The following is a 22,700-nucleotide window of genomic DNA, read 5'->3' on the forward strand; positions in this document are numbered from 1 at the left end:
TGCAAATAATTAACATGAGCAAATATGTAGACAACTGTGTATATTATGCCAAGCCCTTTGCAAAAGAGTTGATACTGCAGCTCAAAAGATGGAAGACAGCTGCTTACTTCCCCATTTATACCAGCATTATCAAGTACCTTTTCCAGAGAAATAACATCAAAACGGTTAAGAAAGGAAAGCCCTTCCTAAACTGATGCTAGGGAACATTTTTTACATTGTGTATTGACAATTTGGAGAACAAATTTTATTTAAAAGTTTCAGAACTGAATACTAGACAGGTGCATACTCTGAAACACAAAGTTCTTCCTTGTTAAGACTAAAGACAGATGTCAAAAACAAGGTATCTGAACATTTCCAACTGTCCTTTATACATAGTCACCGGTTAATTATTTATTGTTTTCCAGTATCCCACTTTCCACATGTACAAGTGTCAGGAGATGTTACAAATGTTTTTTTCTATGTAATTTAAATTTTAATAAAAGTTTCAGTTATGATGAAAAGTCTGTTGTAGGAAGGTTGGAGGTAAGACATTTCAGTGGCTTTTACTTGTTTGAAATTAACTTTATTTTAAAGGTAAATTTGCTTATTTGAATTTTAGAATTAAAGAAATATTAGAGAGAAAGTGGAAACCCATGAATCTGAAAAGAATCCAAAAAAATAAATATAAAACAGCTACAGGACAAAGATAATGACCTAGAGTAGAAATATCTAGCCAAGCAGAGTTGGAGTACAATCCAAACCAGGATTATTTTCAAAACTGGATATGAAGGCAAACAAGTGGAGTGAACCAGTTTTAATAAAAGGAAAGACCAGACCTAATAGACACTTGCAAAGAAGGCATTTACCATGGCATGGTTTTATGAACAGTACTGTTGTATTGAACCTGTGAAACAAAATGTGGAATACAGACAGCTGTACAAACAGGCAAGAAGAATGTCTTGTTCCTGCAAAGGAAGGTTCTCAGAAAAGCAGTTCAAACACATTATAAAAGGACAGATGACAAAGGTAGTAGCCCCTTTTTATGTGAATAATTATCAGTGTCAGAAAATCAACTAAAGTGATGGATACTCAGAGAATTAGAAAAAAAGCAAACAATACTGAATAATTGGCTCAAACATGAAAACAATGCAACGGAAACATTAAAACAAAAGGAATAAACAGACAGACAAAACCTATCCTGCTTAAAGCTGCAACAACTAGTGATTACAGCAGTCCCACTTCCAATATTTCTAAAACCATGCATATAAAAAAGATGGGAAAATTATCTCTAAAGACTAAGCATTACAAACCATCATTTATTATCTTCCAAGGAACAAAACCCTTTTTTTAGCTACAGCATACAATACAGGGTGAAATTTCTGTTGCTGTTTAGGTAGAACAAAATGGAGAGGCATATGGACATGCACTAATATTGCCTGGACAATTTCATACGTGTCTCATAGAAGTAGGGACCATGTTTTTGTTCTTTAACCAATTTCTTATTCACAAACACTTGTGACAATATAATACTTGGAATGTATGGGACAAACTGAAGTTAAAAAAATAATGCAAGAGCTCTGTCTGGTAAAACTGATACAGATCAATTCTTAATTCAGTACAGCCTGTACTTGATTATCGTACATCTCATTTATATTGTTTGCTTTGATAAAGTTATTCACAATCCCAGACACCATTGAAAAGGGTAAGTGTATATTTGAAACATAGAATTCCTATACGTGTTTATACAAAATCTTAAATGATCAAGATTTTGTTTTGGCACAAGCCAGACTCGGACACATGAACAATCAACCCACCCCAGACAAGAAGCTAATAGGGAGGTCAGTTTAGTGTGAGGTAACCACTGAGCAAAAATTCTCTACCCATCCATGTAATGACAACTGATATAGAGTGTGTGCAGAAGACCAGATTATGGTTTGACTACACAAACAATGTTAATCCCAAACCTAAAAGGGAGCTATAAACTGACAAGTTGCTTCATGTGGAAAACAGATGGATGAACCAGGACATGGAAATAAGCATATTTGAAATTCCATCAGCCATCTAAAAATCTTGATAAGGAATCTTTTATAAGATGCTATAAGACAAATCTTCAATCTTCTGTTGATTTTGGTATTAAAAAAAAAAAAAAAGAGTAAAAATCCTGGAGAAACAAGTTTATCATTGATATCAGTGATGCAGAAAATGTTAAAAACCATCAGATCCAAAATCAAAGTGAAAAATCTGATGAACATGAACACAAAATGAAGGCTGTGTAGATGAAACAAATTAAGAGATGGCCTCTAAACATTTACAAATAGTAGTAATCCAAAACAGAGTCAATGAGTCATAAAGACTCACTGTTCTTATAGTTTTTGCTCGGCCAACTAAATATACAAGTAGATATGAATATTGAAAATCTTAAAAAATGTAAACAAACAAAAATAAATAAATAAACCTACTGCATGATCCATCCCAGCATCTTGATGTGGATAAAACCAGTCATCCCAAAAAGTTCAATTTTATTGATTAGACAAAGAAATAATTTGGCACTATTTGTTGTCTAGGACCAGACTGACAGGCAACACAGAAAAGTAAATTTGTAAATGTAACAAAATAATGAAATCAAAGATGCTTTAAATCTTCTAGATATGATTGTAAATGTGATGGTTTAACTGTAGCAATTAAGCTAAAATGTGGGCCTAGGTCGGATGAGAATTTTATTCAGATAACCCAGTCCATCTGATATACCAGATGAATTGGAGATATGGTAGTTGATTACCATGTTGATAGCAAAATAAATAAAAAAACAGGGACAATAGTACTGTTAACTTTAGAAACGTGAAATGGAATCATAAGAAAAATTAGTTTAAATATTGTAAAATTAATGGCACAATAAAACCCAAAAATGCAGCATTGAAGATGAAGCAGATGCACAATGTATTACAAGATGATTTCCCTAGCAATTTTCCAATTAAAAATTGCCATTTTAGTAATGAAGAGTAAATGTAAAGAATATAATGCCCTATATGGTACCACCACAGTATATTCCATACAGATTTCATAATGTCAAATTTTCTTTAATATTACTGCATTCTGTAGATGTGAATCCAACAATTGTAGTGTTAACATATCTGTACCAGTACAGTGGTGGGTGTAAGGTTGAATTAACCACTTCAGATTCAAAACTAAAGTCCATACGATTTAAAAACTACACTGACAAACACAACACCAGCATTATTTATAAAATACAATGTAACAACTGTTACAATTTCTATATTGGAGAAACAAACAAATATAAAAACCAGATTCAAAGAATACAAAAAACACTCATGTTCCTGAACACTGCAAATCAAGTGCAACATAACCATAGAAAACACCCAGATACTAAGTTGGGAAACAAATGCAAAATAAAAGAAGCCCTACTTATATAACTAAAGCCAAAATTAAACGAATATAAAGGAACACCTTTATACCTATGCTTATTAATAACCTAACATCTACTGCAATGCCCTCTACAATCTCGTATCCTTTATGACCTAAAGAGTTGAATATGACCTAAGAAGGTTGAAACACTGTTCTGTATTTTATTTTAATAAAGTGCTAATACCCATACCAGCCATCTTGAGAATACAAAGTAAGTATGTGATCCAGGTTGAAATAATGAAGGGAACAAGAATAACCAATAATTATGCATAAAAAGAATGTCTGAAAACAAACTATAGCATATAGAATATAAAACCAACAATGCACCAAATTAAAATAAACACACAAGGAGTCTTCCTTGTCTTCTCTCTCAGTAACCTAACTGATGGTTACAAACTTGAGATGGAAAAGTAGAATACAAAGCTAGCTTACAAAAAATTTGGAACCCCCAATATCGCAAGAAAGAAGAAAAGATTCAAATTCGGAAATTTTAACATGACACAAGCATCTTTAGGCAAATTGAAGTAGGTTAATTATTTAAAATATAGACCACATGAGAAAAAGAAAAAACCACAGAAGTGTCATCAGGACTAGGACTAGCTCTGCAGCAGAGCAGACAAAACCAGTTCTGCATACTAATAAGAATGTTAGGCCTGAACAAAAAACAAACCTGAACAATAGGAGAAAGAAAGCAATGGTGTGTGCTAGACAAATTAAGTATTCACATGATCATATCCAACAAGAACATCAGTATACCAAATAACACCAATACAGTGAACCAAAGCTGGTAATGCATCAATCTTATCCTGCATGCTGACAAATTATGCATGTAAAATCTGCAACAAAGTTACAGAAATTACAATATTAAAGTTGGTAAAGTAGTGCATCAGAAATATTGTTGTAGCAAAGTTATCGGTGTAACTGTCAATAACAAAATTTAAGTCATGGTTGATTGATTAATTTAGTGTTTTATGGCACAAAGCAGCTAGGTTACCTGTGCCAAACGTCTGTTAAAAGGTAAAAATAAATTAAATGTAGTAAAATACAGAAAATGAAATGAAGATAAAACATCAGTGAAAAACAGAAAAAGCATAAAACCAATGTTGACACCTAGTTTACAATGGTAAGAGAGAAAGCAGAGTAAAAGAAGTTGTAAAGGACTTCCTGTAGCAGAATGGTAATGATCATAACCTGCCAGGAAGACTAACAGGTAAGTACAAGAACCACCATCAGTCACCTGAAGTTGGTCTTTCAAGTCCTGGTTCCAGGTTATGTGTCATAGCAGCTATTATCAAAATGTAAAATAATAGAAGTTTTAAAAGACATATTGCAAAATCGTAATAATGAGTAGCCAAATATCCAGTAATGAGGTAAAAGTAAAGTAAATGTAGTAAAATTTGTAAAAGTAAACAAAGGTAAAAACAAAACAGCAACTAAAAACAGAAAATTGCATAAAACGATGTTGACATCCAGTCTATAAAGTTGTAAAGGACTTCCTGTAGCAGAATGGTAATGATCATAACCTGCCAGGAAGACTAACAGGCAAGTACCAGAACTACCGTCAGTAACCTGAAGTTGGTCTTTCCAGTCCTAGTTCTGGATTATGTGTCATTATGGCCAGTACCAAAGGGTAAAATAATAAAAGTTTAAAAGACATGCAGCAAAATTGGAATAACAGCTCCCCAGGACGACTAACGGGTAGTTCAAACGCATAGTTCAGACAGCAGTGTCAGTCACCTGAAGTTGGCCATTCCAGTCCTGATGTCATGTTATTTAATGTTCTGGCCATTTTCCAATGTCAAATTGAACTAAAGAGATTGAAACTATGAAAAGGGAACCACAATTAAAAAGGTGTAATGAATAAATATCCAACACTTAAATGAGATTAAAAAGATTAATGGCCATTAAAAAACTAAAAACTTTATCAAGGTGGACAGTGTCGCCATCACCAATAACACTGTCCAATGTTACAGATACACCCTGGGAAAAAATATGTTTAAAATAGTGCCATTGTTGAGAATCGTAACGATGGCAAAAAAGTAAAATGTGGCTTATAGTGATTTGTGTGTTACACAAACTACACACTGGTGCATCAGTTCCAGATAAAAGAAAACGATGAGTTAAAATCCTGTGACCAATGCGTAGTCTAGTTAGAACAACTTCCTCCTTCCGAACCTTACAGAAGCTAGATGGCCAAAGCCCAATATAGGGTTTTATTTGAAAAAGCTTGTTCTCGTGTTGCTCACTCCAAGTGGACTGCCAGCTGGCATGGAGCCGAGCCTTGAATACAAAACCATAGTCCATGTACAGAATAGGCACAGTGGTGATAGTGCCAGAGCAGATAGATTTAGCTGCCGTGTCTGCAAGCTCATTCCCGTGAATGCCAACATGGCCTGGTATCCAGAAAACTGGATAGAAGTAGCAGTTAATGAAAAATGGGCCAGTCGGTTTTGAATATCAGTGAGAACAGGGTGTGAGCCAACATGTAGCGATTCAAGGGCCAGTATAGAACTAAGCGAGTCAGTATAAATAGTGCAGTTGAAGTACTGCTCAGCTTCAATATGATCCAGGGCAAGAGATATGGTGTACAATTCAGCAGTGAACACAGAAGCTGAAGAGGGATTCTGTGTGCAACCACCGAAAAGCAGAAAACCAAAGCAGAGCCCACTGAATTACCTGATTTGGGAACATCTGTATAAATGGGAATGGAATGATTGTTTGAAAGATGTTCAGTAAATAAAAGACGGTACTTCCAATCTGGAGTATCTGCCTTTTTCAGATGACTGAAAGAAAGGTCACATTTGGGGGCTGTAATATGCCATGGTGGGATGGGCTGACCTGTGGATTCTGCAATGTTATCCAAAGACAGACCCAATTCATCCAATTGCGCTTGGATACGAAGACCAAAAGGAGCAATGGTAGATCGTCTGTTCTGAAAAAGTAAGGCCCACTGAGGAAGGAAAATACATCCCCAGGTGGGATGCTTTGGTAAGGAACAAAGTTTCAAAGAATATTGTAAAGATAGTTGCAAACTGCGAAGGTGCAGAGAAGGTTCACGAGATTCAACATATAAGCTTTGAACTGGAGAGGTGCGGAAAGCCCCAGTGCACAGTCAAAGCCCTTGGTGATGAATGGGGTCCAGCATCTTTAAAGCCGACGGTCTGGCAGAGCCATAGACCATTGATCCATAATCGAGTTTTGGTCTAATAAGAGCACGATATACCTTTAACATTGAACAGCGATCTGCCCCCCAACTGGTAGAAGAGAAAACACGGAGGGTGTTCAGTGCTCTTGTGCATTTGACCCAAAGCTGCTTTAAGTGTGGTATAAAGGGCAGCTTATGGTCAAAGATAAGCCCCAAGAACTTGGTCTCAGGGACCACTGGCAGCAAAACGTCACCGATATGAAGTTCAGGATCAGGGTGAATACCCCGTCAACGGCAAAAGTGCATGCATACAGTTTTGGAGAGAGAGAAAATAAAGCCATTCGCCAGAGTCCACTTCCGTACACAATTGAGGGCGGTTTGTAGTTGCCGCTCAATATATCTCATGTTTGACGACTGACATGAGATGTGAAAGTCGTCAACATACAGCCCATTCGCAACAGTGAGAGGAAGTTATAAATGCCATCACTGAACCTTTATACTGAAGAGTGTAACACTCAATACACAGCCTTGAGGGACTCCAAGTTCCTGTACAAAAGAACGGGAAAGTGTCGAACCCACACGAACTTGGAATCTCCTGTCCATTCAAAATTCTTTAATAAACATGGGTAAATGGCCATGTAACCTATATGTATGGAGGTCTCACAAAACGCCATATCTCCATGTTGTGTTGTAATCCTTCTCAATGTCAAAGAATGTTGATACAAGATGTTGGCATTTGAGAAAGGTTTCTCTGATTGATGTTTCAAGACGAATTAGGTGGTCGGTGGTGGAGTGCTGTCGTCGGAACCCACACTGGGTGGGCGAGAGGAGGTTGTTTGATTCAAAGAACCAAACAAGACGAGCATTAACCATCCTTTCTAAGGTCTTACAGAGACAGCTCGTCAAAGCAATTGGACAGTAGTTTGAAGGAATCTTGGGATCATTCCCTGCTTTAGAGAAAGGTAAAATAACAGCCTGGTACCAGGCATCAGGAAAAAACATTCTCCTGCCAGATCCGGTTGAAAACAATCAGAAGGACATCAAGAGAAGCAGGAGATAGATGGTGCAGCATGTCATAGTGGACATCAGGTCCAACAGATGTACTGGCAGACCGATGAAGGGCCATTTTCAGTTCCACCAGCGTAAAGGGACAATTATAGTAAAAGAAACAGTCAGTTCGAAAGGAAAGAGGTGAACGCTCTGCCCGAGTCTTGATGGCCAAGAAGGTGGAGGAACAAGCAGCAGTGCTAGATACCCGGCAAAAGCTTTCACCTAGAGTATCGGCGATGCTCCGGACATCAGCCACCTCCTGACCATCAGAGAGTAAGATTGAGAGGGGGACAGAATTGTAGTGCCCATTAACCTTTTTGAATCCTGTCCCATATGATTTTGGAACTGGTGGTAGAAGATATGCTAGTTGTGAACTTAATCCAAGATTCCTTCTGGCTTTGACGTCTTACCCACCTAGCATGTGCCCGTTGGAAAGCAACCCGGTTTAAAAGTGTGGAATATCTACGAAAAGTATCCCAGGCCCGTTTTTGAGCCTTCCGTGCTAAGTGGCAAGCAGGATTCCACCACGGACGAGGATATCCTGGAAAACGTGTCGAGGTTTTAGAAATACATTGAGCAGCTGTTTGTATAATACAGCCAGTTACCGCTGCCACACAGTCGTCTATTGATGGCTGATTCATGATGGCAGGATCAAGTTCTGTGAGAGCAGTGAAAGTGGACCAGTCAGCCTGATCCAGCTTCCACCAGGGCATGTGGATAGGGTGGCATCGACCACGGCCAGTCTCTCTCAAGTGTATAGGAAAATGATCACTGCCTAGTGGATTATTGTCAACCCTCCATGAAAAATGGGAGAATAATGAAGGGGAGCAAACTGAGAGATCAATAGTGGTAAAGGACTGACTAGGTGCATGAAAGTAAGTGGAAGAACCAGTATTGAAAAGAGAAAGATTGTGATCAGAGAGCATCCGCTCTACAGAGCGACCCCTCCCATCAATAACAGCACTTCCCCAGAGGGGATGATGTCCATTAAAGTCCCCCAAGAGTAGAAAGGGAGACGGCAACTGTTGAACGAGAGCATCAAGGTCTGATTGATCATATGTCTCTCCAGGGGACAGGTAGAGAGAACAAACAGTGATGGTATGACCCAAGAAAACACGGATGGCTACGGCCTCCAAGGGTGTGTTGAGTGACAAAGACAGGGTGGGCACGTGTTGATCAACCAACAGTGCCACCCCTCCATGTACTCGACCATCACACAACCTGTCATTTCTGTACAGAGAAAACTGCCGAATGGAGACAGTATCAGCAGTTTTGAGAAATGTTTCTTGTAAAGAAAGACAAACAGGATGGTAGGAAGCAATCAGTGTTTTGATATCATCCAGATTAGAACATAAACCTCGACAGTTCCATTGTATCAAGGTGGCCATTTTTAAGAACGGGTAGGTGAAGTGGCTGGAGAACCCTTCTGTTTACGACCACGTCTTTTTCCCTCACTGTCTTTAGTCGGAGGAGGTCTATCAACCTCCATGGATCCTGCTCTGGGTCGGGTGGGCAGGTTTTTGTTATTGGAAGGGGAATCCAGTGACTGAGGACGTGAACAAATAATTGTTTTGTCTCTTGTGGTGGGAGAAAAAGATGTATCAGAAGAAATGCCTGTATTTGAAACTGAAGGACGTGGATCTTGAGGTTTGTTGGAAGGTATGGGAGGAACAGAAATGGGTGTGGAAGTCGATTCATCAACCTTTTTAACCACGAAGGTCAAAAGGCTTTTCATTTGTTTTGAAAACGATTCTCTTGGAGGCACAGAGAGATCTGTCTGCACTCCTACTGTAGTTGTGGAACAAAGTGCAGCAGCATATGTCCGAGATGGAGTAACAGGCAGCAATTTCGGAGCCTCAGAATAACTAATGTTATGAGTCGTTTTCAAATGCTGCACCTCTTTTTTCCTCTAACCATTTTAGGCAAGAATGAAAGTTGGAAGGGTGGGAACTATCGCAGTTGACACAATGTGGGTCCGTGTCGCATTCATAGGCATTGTGGTCCTTGCCACCACAACGAGCACATGTCAGGGAACCACGACATGATGTCTTTGAGTGGCTGAACCTCTGACATTGGAAACATCGGAGAGGGCTTGGAATGTATGGCCGTACCCTGCAAATTAGATAACCTGCCTTGATGGTGGCAGATGCACATGATGATGTAAATGTCAAAACGAGGGTATTTGTTGGCAGTGTAACTCCATCTTTGAGAGTGGAGATGCACCTCACTGCAGAAACTCCTTGAGTGGAGAGACCAGTGAGAATCTCAGACTCTGGAATGTTCTTCAAATCCCTCTCAACAATAACTCCTCATGATGAATTCAAGGTAGCATGAGGGGTAACCTCAATAGGTATATCCCCTACTGCTGTTGAATTCAAGAGGAGTTCACTGTGTTGGGATGTGGATGTTTCAACTAATATGTCTCTAGATCAAAGCTTCTTTATTGACTTTGGAGAGCCAGCAAGACCCTCTAGTCTCTTCTGAATAAAAAAGGGGGACAACTGCCCTAAAGGTTTTTCTGAAAGAAAATGTAATAAGAAAATGAGGTACGTGTGTTACAGATGTTGAAGATTGCTGCTCAGAGTCTTCAAGACGTGGTCACTTACCTATTAACTGTTTTTTCACTATTTTATTTGAATTTTTTAAAGGAGGATCCATAGGAAAAAAGAAAAATTTGGGTACCCACTGACCCCACCCACCATGGAGCCCTACAAGGGGATGCACTACAAAGTCATGCAAGGACAATGCAGCAACACCAGGGTTTTGTGAGCACTATACCCAAACACCAGTATCAGGCACAATGTCCACAACACCTGTTGAGAACTTCCAACACTGGTACTTGGTTGACTCTTGCTCAAGTGGACCAGCCAATTGACCCAAAGGCCGCCCGTCTACAGGAATTCGAGGCCAAAGTGGCGTGTTAGGGTTGGACTCCTCAACCACCAGGATCCTCTTCTCCCCTTCACGGATCACCACGCACGGCAAACATATGGGTGGATGTTTAGATCCCAGAGAAGGTAACCAGACAGAAAGAACCTTGCCTGGAAGGTCCCCTCACCACATACAGGAATCCACACCGAGGGGTTCAGTCATGGTAGGAATACAAACTTAAAATCTTCTTGTGCCAGTGCAATAAGTCACAAGGAAGACAGGAGAGTGGAGAATTATGAGTAAAGTGGCACATGATCTACAATAAGTAAAGAGCATTTGGGCATTTATAATGTTGACAAAAAAAGGAGTTCAGTGGTAAGTACACCTGGTTTGAAACATAGTCAATATTAATTAACCAAATTATTATTATTAACACGTCTTAAATTTAGAGCCAGTGTCATTGAAAATTTAACAAAACTTGTGCTATGTGTTATCTGTACCAGCATTACATTTCCTAATGAAGGTTTGTTGCTTTTATTCACTACTGTAAACAAACTGCAAGTCACGAGTATGACCATATACATCTGCCAGAGCCTTGACTAAAGCAAATTTAAATTTGTATTTTAAACCATACATCTGTAGAAAGCATCTTTCAGACTTTCAAAAACATTTCTTGCAAATGACAAAACTAATAGGCTTATAATTACCTAGATACTAATCATCACCTCCTTTCAAAAGGAGTCTTCTGGCACTTGCCCACTATTCAGGAACTCCAAAAAAATATTAGCAAATAACTCGCATATCTAGTTTTTACTTTCTTTTAGATGCATTGGAGAATTACCTAGTTTGAGAGCCTTACTATTCTATAAATTTTCCAATTTTCTCCTAAACTGAAATAATGATCATTTTGTTCAATCTTGCTTCCACCTAGCAGCTGTTTAGAATGAATATTGCATAAAGTAAAAACAGAAGTTAAAACTTAATAAACCACTTATCTTGTAATTACCAAAAATGAGTCTTTCATCATCTTACCAAGAGCTCTTCTCCAATTTTAAACTTTTGTTTATCTTAATATAAATAAATAAATTACCATTAATTTTTATTTTTACAGCCAACTTCTCTTTTGTATACCCTTTTCCATTGGCAATGTCCTGTTTAACTAATACCTTTGATCTTCCATATCTCAAGAGTCCTGTTGTAGCAATCAATTTAAATTTCTTAAATTTGTAATGCTTTTCTTCAGTTTTATTCCTTATACTTTTTGTGAGTCAACCTGATCTTATAGTAGCAGCCACTCCCTTGTCAAAAAGAACTTGTCTATCTTGAATATTTAAAGGTTTACTTAAAATATTTTCTACATTTTTATCCCTATCTCCAGTTAATACAGTTGTCCAATTCAGATAATTTTTGTTGCATCCCCTCAAGATTTGCTATATTGAAATTTGTAACCAAAATTTCATTATTCTTCCTCTCGCATACAGTAAAACATCAAATCTAATTAAACACTGATTATTACTTGTACTCAGGAAGCAGATTATACTAATATATTAAGTTAACAAGCAACAATTTATTCACATAAAAGTAATTTATTTTAGAATAAACATACAGGTTTCAACAAATCAATGTTCTGTCAAAACATGTACCTTTCACCAAAAGTAAGTCACTTTATTATAATTATAAACAATTATTTGCCAACATTATTGCACTCAATTGTTCAGTAATCTCCACCTTTAACCATTCCTACATAGTAATTTAGCAAACTTAAAATAACATTTGTTCCTAGTGGTTTCCTGACCAATTACAAGTAAACATATCCTCAAAATTTGTCTTCCCTCATGGTTTGACTAAAACTTTCCAAATTATACACCAAACATCAAAATCTCCCTTTATCATAATCTCATTAACAGCTGAATTCTCTATATCAGTGTAGTTTTTAATTAATTTAATCATTTCCATTTAAAGACCTGTAGGAAATTCCAAGTAAAAGCCTTCTCTCTTATATCCATTAACAGAAACTCAGGTTCAACCTTCTTGCTTTTATTTTTGATATCTTCTACTTCAACAGGATAAAATTCAAATTTTACATATTTTTAAAGCATTTCTCTCTTCTCTTTAAAACTTTAGTCCTATTAAACATCCTCATACTTGTATTTAAGAAATTTCTATTGTCCAGTTTGTCTGCATGTAACCAAGCATCAGTTATCACCATATCATAATCCTTTGTTCCAAAAGTTAACAGTAATCAAGTACTTTTGGCAAGACATCACTGTATTTTGGAGCCCCAACAACAAATAAAGTTATTAACATTTGAAATGAGGAGTAAATAAATACACTACTAGAATCATACCAGACAACTATTTAACCCTTAAATAGTAGGAATGTTGTAGGTAGCAGCATCAACTGATGATGGCTACTGTTTATGGGTTAAACTATCAAGAGAAATTCAGGTAGGTGCTCAAGGATTGCAAAGCATTTAAGCAGCCTTTTCTTACTTGTATGGTCACAACAGTCTGAATGATCAAATGTGAAGATTTTGAATACAAACTTTAACATAAAGATAATAAAGCTCTATAAATATATACAAGATCATTATAAGCATAAATTAAGCATCTTACCCAATGACAAGCTCTTAAAAGTACTTAAAAACCAAGGTTTAAACAAGTCTCAATAATATTGAAAATCTATCCTGAAGTTTTTATTTTACCTATTTAAGTTGTAGAAAGCTTAATACAGACCCACTGTTAAAGATAAACAAAATGTTAAATGGGATTGGGCCTGAAAAGGAATCAGAGCAAGGTTTTTCTTGACAATTAAGTTATCCATGCTATCAAGTGTTGCGTTTTTAAGTTTAAGGTAATGCATATGGGTCATCATAATTTAGAAACATTTAATACAGGCTGGAACTCATCCAATTCCATAACTTTAGAAAATGATTTTGGCATAGTAACAAATAAGTCACTCAAGCTACTTAAGCAATGCTCTGTTGTTAGTAGTGAAGCTGACAAATGTAAATGGTATTTACACTAAAGGTAAGTGATTAGTATAATTCGATAATTAATTTTTGAGCTCATTAAAAAATTACATTCAATTAATAATTTTCACAAGTTTGGATAGTTGTAATAATCTAAAATAGTAATATTCAAAATTCAGTTTTAATTATGAGCTAACAAAGCTTCAGATTAAGTAAATGCAATATTCCTATGGTTACTACTTGATTCCTTTGTATTTTGCAAGCTAAATCCTTCACTGTAAGGTTTTATTTACTACTAACAAAAGTTTAAAAAGTTGAAAGAATTTTCCTTTCATTCTTCAACAAAGAAATTTCAAGGGCAAATAAGAATGTTAGAAGAAAATGAAGGTTCCATGCAACCAGCACACAAATCAATGCCTAAATGTTGCAGAATGGAGCCAAATAACACTACTCAAAATCAATCTTAATTGGAAAAGTTGTTAAAGTAATGGTGAAATCATGAAGCAATGGCAACTTCCTTTCATAATCCAGTTTTTCTCTGTTCCAGCTTTTTTCTACACAACAGAAAATCATTTGTTTTGTCAAATTGTCATAAAAACCTTAAAAAATTTTACAAGGAATAAGATAAAACTTAAGTTATAAAATTTTACACCCTAATTATAAGAGGTCTGTAACTGCATGGTTGATTTGTAGTGTTTAAAATAAATGTGTGTCGTCTTTTCTGTGATAGTTTGACTTTGTTAGGTTCATGTTTTTCCTCTCAAGCTTTAAGTTGAGGTAATTTAGTTGAGTAGCAAGTGCTGTTAGTTGAAGATAGTGTTTCTGGACAATCTAAATTGGAGCTCATCGATATGTGCATACTAATGATACATTTTACATCATTAATTGAAAGTGAACTGTTTTGCATTACTTTAGTTCAAATTTTGAGGTTCTTAGTTTGCCCTACAGTCCAAAACTAGAAATACATTAATGGGCTATAAACACATTAAAGATGTTACATCTTCCTTAGTAAGGCTTTCAATGCATCCAAGCAATTAGGAGCACAAATTATACATAGTTACAAGAATTAATCTTAAATTTAAACTTCTATACTTCTTCATGTGCTGAGATTCGGTAAATTTGTCAAACCTAATCAAGAAACTCCTTTTCTTATCAGTCCTTTTAGACTCTTTGGGAAGTTTAAAAAAAATAAGGCTCCTGGGCCAGTATTTACCCAAGAGTTTATAAGGAGATAAAAGATTGGAAACATGAGCCACTTACTACTATTTTTTGTCAGTCCCTGAATAGTGGACAGGTACTAGAGAATTGGAAGTTAGCTAAGGTACTACTACTATTTTCAAGTGAGGTAATAAAAATAATTTCCCCACTAATTATAGACCTATTTAGTCTTACATCAGATGTAGAAAAGTTTTTTTAAAAGATCTATTAAAATATGCTTTGCAAAATCATTTAATAAAATTTAGAATTTTATCAGGTCAAACTGGTTTCACTAAAGGAAAATCCATTGTTTGAAAAGGCTGCTGCTTATGTAGAGGAAAGTAAGGATGTAAATTTGATGTATCTGGATTTTCACAAAGCATCTGGCAAGATGCTACATTAAAGGATTGTAAAACAAAAAAATTCTACATAGGTGTGGTAGATAAGTTAGAAACTCGGATAGAAAATTAGCTGGATGGAAAAAACAAGTGTTTATTACAAATGAAGTTCAGTCAAACTGAATTAATTTCACAAGTGGGGCACCTTCTGACTCGTCTTGAAACTTTATTCTTTTATGTCTACATTAATGAGGTAGATAAAGGAATAATCAATAAATTACTTACATTTGCAGATAAAATTAAGCTCTTGAGTGTTATTAGCTGTAAAGATGCTACTGCTTTACAAAAGGATTTAGGATCACTTCATGAGTTGAACAAATAAATGGGAAATGGGTTTTAATTATAATAAATGCAATATAATCCATGTTGGTTATCATAATTTAAATTATAAGTATAACTTGTATGGAAATAACCTTAATGTTATGAAAGAAATGGATTTTAGTGTAATAGTTGATCAGTCTCTAAAGCCTATAAAACAGTGTGCTGTAGGTAGTAGTGCAGCAAACAAAATTTTATGTTGTATTTGCAGAAATATTGAATGCAAGTCTAAAGAAGTTATAATTTCATTTCACAGGTTGCTGGTTAGGGAATGTTTGGAATATTGTTTTCAGTCTTGGGCTTCTAACTTTAGGAAAGACATTGAATTGTTGGAAATGATTCAGAGAAGGGTTACTAGAATGGTGCCTGGAATGGAGGTTATCACATGAGGAAAAACACTTTTGTTTTCCAAGAGAAAATAGTTTGAAGAGTTGATGGTGATCTGATTAATGTGCTTAATATTGTAAAGGTAATTGAGTGTTTTCATATTTAGCAGTAAAAATTCTGGCAGGGTAGAAATCATATTCAGCTAAGTCAGTTTCATTTTTCTGTCAAAGTAGTTGGCCTTCGAAATGGGTTGCCTTCAGATGTTGCAGAGGCAATAAATTTGAGTTCAAGAAAAAGCTTGATAAATATATGAATGATAAGCTATAAAATTATTAATTTTTAATTTACATTAGAGGAATGAACAGCCAAGATAGACCAACAACTCTGTTGTTATTCCAAAACATTGTTTCAAATAAACTGCCCTCTTAAGGCTTAATGGCTTTTATACCTGGTTAAAATAAGTGTCTCACACTGACAATTACTACCTTTATTATTAGTTCAACATGTACTACAAATAATTATTATAGTATCAAAATATACTGCACTCCTTGTGAACTCTTATTACATTTTTTTAAGCATTTTCGATCTTGGCTGTCAAAACAATAAAATAATCACTTTACTTCAATTACTGTTTCCAATTATTTGTGAGAAATTATGAGAATAGGCTAAGAATAATATGCAACATGTCAATCACAAAGTATCTGCCATATCCATTGCCAATGAGGCCCTAAAAAACTCAACAGCAAGAATCATCAGGCCTGCTGAAACAAAACAAAGTAGTGACTTAGGCATTACACCATTAACTGCATAAACAACTGCTACAGTGTAAACTAGGTCAAGTAAGCAAAGGGTAATTATCAATTTTATTTATTTTTTTACAGATTGGTTGTCCTAAGAGTTGGTAACACAATATTTGTTCAACACCAACTTACTGTTCATAAATGGCACTGCTATTTCTTCATAAATCTATTGTTTATATTTAAGATCCAAAATCTATTTTCAGTCACATTTCAGAATATTTATGTCTTTTATTTCTTGCAATACTACATTACAACTATTTAGTATTATTAAGTAATACTATATTTACTTTTTCTATGAAAAAAACATTAAATGACACAAATGCTTGTAACAATTTAAATAAGAAATAAACAACACTATTCATTATGAATTAACTTTCAGTTCAGTATACATACAATTCTTCTTTACTTTAGTGAGCATGCAACATCTTCTGAAACAGTAACAACAAAAAACAAATCTAACATAACTGACCTTGTGTAATGTATTATGTTGGCTGAAATTCAGCCAGACAGTGACAGAGTCAACTGCTTCTAGTACCAGATCCAAGCAACCGCCACTTCATTCGTACTTGATCAAAACGACCTGGCCTTAACAATGTTGTCCTACTTATTATTACTATTAGGGATAGCGTGGCAATTGTTATACCTTACACTTACAGCGCTTATTAATAAATAAATTTTCAAAACTTCAGCCAAAATGTATTGAATGAAATTATTACCCCAACACAACGTCGACACACAATATCATTAAATACTACAAAAATTGAAACTAAAACTCCTATTACAAAATATCCCACACTTCTCTCTCCTGCACAATTATCACCCAAATTTAAGCTTACATTACAGAGCCATCTATCGAGTTGTGAAATATAAGTATATATGTTTAAATAGAAGTAATAATTTGTTTGTTTGGAATTAAGCACAAAGCTATGCAATAGGTTATCTGTGCTCTGTTCACCACGGGTATCGAAACTCGATTTTAGCGTTTTAAGTTTGCAGACATACCGCTGTGCCATTGGGAAGCAAAAGTAATACTAAGAATGCAATTACTAAATTAAAACATCATTACGTGTGAAATATATCAGAAGCATTAAAACATAAAAGTGAAAATATCTTACTAAATAATCCAAAAATGAACAAAGACAGGAAATGTTGCAATAAAATGTAAAAATATATATATATATATAATCGTGAGTGGTGTATAACTACGTATTAGCACTCAAATAGTATTGAAGAAAGTGCGTCCCCTCCAGGGACGTAGATCCTGGTGGGATGGGTGGGATAATCCCCTTCATTTTAGGTGTGGAGTATGGTGCATACAATCATCCCCCCCCTACAGTTTGGTCTGTTGAATTGTTTTATTGCATCACAGGCTTACAAATGTGTGTTTGTTCTTGTGATTCTCGTGTTCTTACCAATCGAATTACATAGTTAGGCCTATATGTAGGCTTTTTCAGTAGCCGAAATCTACATCTTTAATATAGACGTGCTTCTAAGCTTTTCGATTTAAGCCATAGTTCGTAAGTATCAGTCAGTAGGCCTAAGTATACATGCAAGGCTTGCAAGCACTATCACAGAATCTACCTACGTCTTGTACGTAGTGTAAGATTAAGTAAAATTTTCATCACAACAAATTGAACAGAGCATGAAATTCGGAAATATTACTCCCAAGCGTAAACTCCTGTGATCTAGATCTGGCAGGCCATTTGTAGCTTGTAGCTGCATCAATCTTATGTGTATATTGTGCGGTTTTCCTACGTCATTTGTTCTTATGCATGTCCAGCTGGTTTTATTGTCGAACGCCTTACACTCCTTAGCTGCCGAAACTGCTGACCATAGTGTAAGTTTAGTGTACATTTAACGACAGGTTCGGTCTGCTCGGATCCAGACGCGCCCTACATCACCCTCTTCGCTTCCTTTAGTCTGAGCTTCGATTTTACTACAGGGCTCATTAGATCTGTGTTTGTGGTTCTCATTAATCCATGAAATTTCAGATTATCACCGCCCTCTAATAAAGTGCTGGTGCTTTATGGTAAAAGAACAATATATTCTCTTATCACAGATAGTAAAAATATTGTATTTTCTTGTATAATTAGAACACAAAAGGAGCGATTTCAACGGCTTGAAGCCTCTACTCAAATTGTATTGCTAGTTTTTGTTCAGGTATTTTTATTTAATAGACGTGCTTATAGACATTATATCACAATATGTTTGCCTTTTGATGAGCTTTAACAGGAATATAATATATTTGTGATTGTTTAAGTATTTTTCGAGAAACTTGCAATTGCTTGTGTTGTAACTAGCACACATTATTGTCCCAGCGATGCCCAGGCGGTCAGTCGGCTCGGTAGTCACTGTGAGGTTCGTGCGTTTGACTTGAATACATTGTACAGTTCAGTCCTATTTCCATTCTGTTCTATCTTCGTTATTTGTAAGTTAGAGTTTTTCAATAAAGACTGTATTTTAGCTTGTTGAGTCATCTGGGAAACAGATTCCAATTATGGCAAGCAAGCGTCTGATATTAGAAAGTTCTGTAAGCCAGTTAGTAGTACTACAAGTGACAATGCAGATGCAGATAATCCAACAACCTCAAGCAAAGGAATAGAAACTTGCTATACAGAGGAAATACCATGTTCATCAAAGGACGAGTCTGAAAATGCTTGTGCATGATTGAAGCATCTGCAATGACATTTAAGCAATTGCGGGTATTGTGAACAGAGGAAAATTACAACAAGATATTTGATGAAGCTGAGAAAAAGGTAATTCCCTAGATCTGGTGCCTATTGAACTATCACGAATTCGCAGACCCCCCAGAAGGATCACAGGTGATGGCTCAGCACACCATTCTGCAACAGCTAGAGATTACTAGAGAAGCCAATATTTTTAATTTGTGGACACAGTCATAGAACATCTGACCACTAGATTCAATGCAGACAACAATGACTTGAGGCAATGTCTGGCACTTGAAAACATGATCACATCTGGCAAGATTGACAACTCGGTTATAAACTTCTATCCAGAAATCTCTGCACAACGGCTCGAGTTTCAGTTGCCCATTTTCAAAGGAACAACAAAAGCAGTATCTCTGAAAGGTGCGAAGGATGCTTACTGTAAAATGCATGAATCAAGCCAGCAGATGTTTAGTGAAGTGTTTCTTCTCATGAAAATTTTGCTTGTATGCATGTGTCAGTTTGTCACACTCACAAAGATAAGGTCGACAAGATAAATATAGAAGAGCTTATGAAAGGATTCATAAACAGATCATCACAATGGAGGTCTACGTTTGGGAACATATAGACTAGAGGACTACATGAATCTTACTTCAATGAAAAGTATGAATAATTATGTGCTACATTGTATTGACGTGTAATTTTCAAGAGTTTGCAAAGAAATTTTAATTATTTTTATCAAATAACATGAACAATTTTTCAGTAGATATAAACTTATCAAGGGTAATTACTAATTTTATTAATATTTGAAAACGTAATTCATGCAATGAAAGTTATTAGTAACCTTGTCAAGTGTAATGGCCATCTTTTATACTGTGCAGTGTGCAGGAATAAATTCATGTGGCAGTTAATTTGTGACACATTTGTCTTTATTCTATTGACATTTTGAAAATTGTTCACAACGCCTCACTTATACAAACCTACATGGAAACCTTGAAGTATCGTGGCAACAATATTACTCTATGACTGCATATTTACAGCTTTCAGGTTCACGTGATCAGAGACTACCAACTTGTAAATTGAACAGTCCACATAAATGGTTGCAAATATCATACCCCCCATCGGGTGTAAAAAATCTACGCCCCTGGTCCCCTCAAGTATACAACAACGCAGGTAAATATCTATCGTATTTAAACCAAACTGTACTTTCTGCATCCATTATGGATTCAAGCTCCTGAACTTCGTTTTCTAATGATTTATAATGTATTCATTTGTCGTTTCTGGTTGTTCCAGAAATAAAAGATGGACTACATAAACATTTTGAAAATGTGAATACTGTTTCACATGATCTCATCTCAGCTGTGACGAAAATTACACTGGTAGTACATAACTGACTGTTTATTAGAAGTCAGATGAGAAAGTGAAAATGGAGGCTCAATCTATCTGACTTGATGTCCGAAACAGTGACATCGATCTTTAATTGTAATTGGGACAAACTGGTTAATGAGCAGCTAGGAGGCAAGCTGATCGAAAAAAAATCAATAACTGAAATAACAGAAAACCATGTTGTTGTTTTTTCTATTATATTACGTTATTGTCAATTTAGTACAAGCTTTGTTCCCACGAGAAAGATATCGACTAGTATGAATGAATTTCTGGTGGTTCTTATCGCAAAGCTAGAAAGCTAGAAGAATTGTTTAGTTGTGGGACGTTGTCTATTTTTTGTTCGTCTTTCCTTGACTAATTGTCCCCAGTGGTACAACGATATGTCGACGAGTTTATAACGCTAGAATACAGGTTTCGATACTCGTGGTGTGCAGAACACAGATAGCCAATTAAGTACAATGCTTTGTACTTAACTTCAAACAAAAAACCTGATTGATGACATTTTAAAAAATATATGAGTTCATGGACGGCTCGCGAGCCGGATGTATATTGCACATGTCTGATATAAACCTACATCGGTGATTTGTGTAACTGTGTAAAAACCAATTATATAAGCCAGTAATATGGACAAAGCTTCAAAAGGTCAATGCGAAATTTTATATACGGTCCCTAAGAAGAAAATCTAGCATTGTGTAAGTGTGAGAATAATCCCTGGAATAAATAAAACCTCAGCAATCTGGATACAGCATTGGCATGTAGCCCGTGGAAGCATTTTGCAATGTAAACTCGACCAAACTGCAATGTCAAGATGCAGAAATTTTAAACAACTAAAAGTACCATAAATTATCTTCGAATGAAATCAAATTAAACGTAAAATCTGAGACAAAATAACAACATTTTTACTGTTAGGGAGAAGGAAGGGGTCGAAGGTGTGCCTGACCCTCTTAAATCAAACAAAATCTGACTTAAGAATCTGATACAAAGAATGGCGATTGAAAGTCGTTTTGCCGTCATTTTCTGAGCGTCTACGAAATTAAATTTAGTCTGTAATTTTTGGTTTATGATAAGATATTTGACCTGTATGACTGTTTGTAGCATAAAAGATATTTTTACTTCAATTTTTCTCTGAGATTGCTTTAATTTATATAACATTACTGAGTTGAGATAAGGAAGTCATTAGATGGCATCTGCAAGCTTCACCTTTTCTCACTTGCCGAAAAGATTAACTTGCATGACTAGAAATCATGGACACAGTCTCTTATAGTGCAGTTGTACTACAACTTATGTATTGGTTATAGTAAGTTGTTTATTTTGTTGTTGTTGAATTTCACGCGAAGTCACTCTTTAGGGAGATGTCTGTAACATCTATCCCTTATTTTTAAGTGTTGAGCTAAAAAAAAAGACAATTCTTGAACATTACCATACATAAGATCTGGATTACTCTTTTTATGACTACTAAGATTTACCTTTACATTGCAACGTTTCTATGGTGCAGGAGGGTGAGCATGTTGGGCGACCCACAGAATGCAAGTTGAGCACTCCAATCGTCAGACTATGCCAGATCTGGTTGTTATATGTTATATGGAGTCTACATATTTTCCAGTACTTATTAAACCATCTTTTTGTATTTGTTACATACATGAATATAATATATACAAGTATACGATTTATTTAGACGAGTACAGAAACTTGGCTTGAAATACTGAGATGGTACACAATAAAAAACATGACGTGTTCTGAATATTTCTGATGCAAGGAAAGTACATTTCAAGTTTGGTCTCAAACTGAAATATTCGAGAACGTGTGATTGTTACTGATGAAAAGCGACCTACAATACATCAAATTAACATTGTAGTGGATCCAATATTTTCACTGTTGTTGGTGAAGGAATATCTCGCAGTTTGGTTATGTGACTTAGTCTTAAAAGGTATAATTATGATATTTCACTTGGTCATTCAAAACGAAGTAAAACATAGTGCACACATTGTTTTTATATTGTTTTGATTCAGAAACGAGTTTTGTTGGCTTATACTAAATTGTTTTTGGGCTTTGCATATATTACCAAATTTTAGTCTCAATATTATTTCTAAACTAATTTATGCTGACTACATTTAGTTGCAGTACTGTGACATAACTTCTATGTGGACTTTACAAAAGTAGCCCTGAATT

At 35.7% G+C, this 22,700-nt stretch overlaps 1 protein-coding gene across 3 annotated transcripts in view; it reads right to left on the bottom strand.

The window, feature by feature from the left end:
• Window positions 1-17,328, bottom strand: part of LOC143251984 (serine/threonine-protein kinase DCLK1-like) — a 62,011-nt gene extending 44,683 nt beyond the window's left edge. For all 3 annotated transcript variants that reach the window (XR_013028779.1, XM_076503436.1, XM_076503435.1), the window contains exon 1: window positions 16,949-17,328. The gene's annotated coding sequence lies outside the window, so the exon portion shown is untranslated. The remainder of the gene's footprint in view (window positions 1-16,948) is intronic.
• Window positions 17,329-22,700: the final 5,372 nt, after the last annotated feature.

This window comes from Tachypleus tridentatus, chromosome 6 (assembly GCF_004210375.1).
Source record: "Tachypleus tridentatus isolate NWPU-2018 chromosome 6, ASM421037v1, whole genome shotgun sequence".
NCBI lineage: Eukaryota > Metazoa > Arthropoda > Merostomata > Xiphosura > Limulidae > Tachypleus > Tachypleus tridentatus.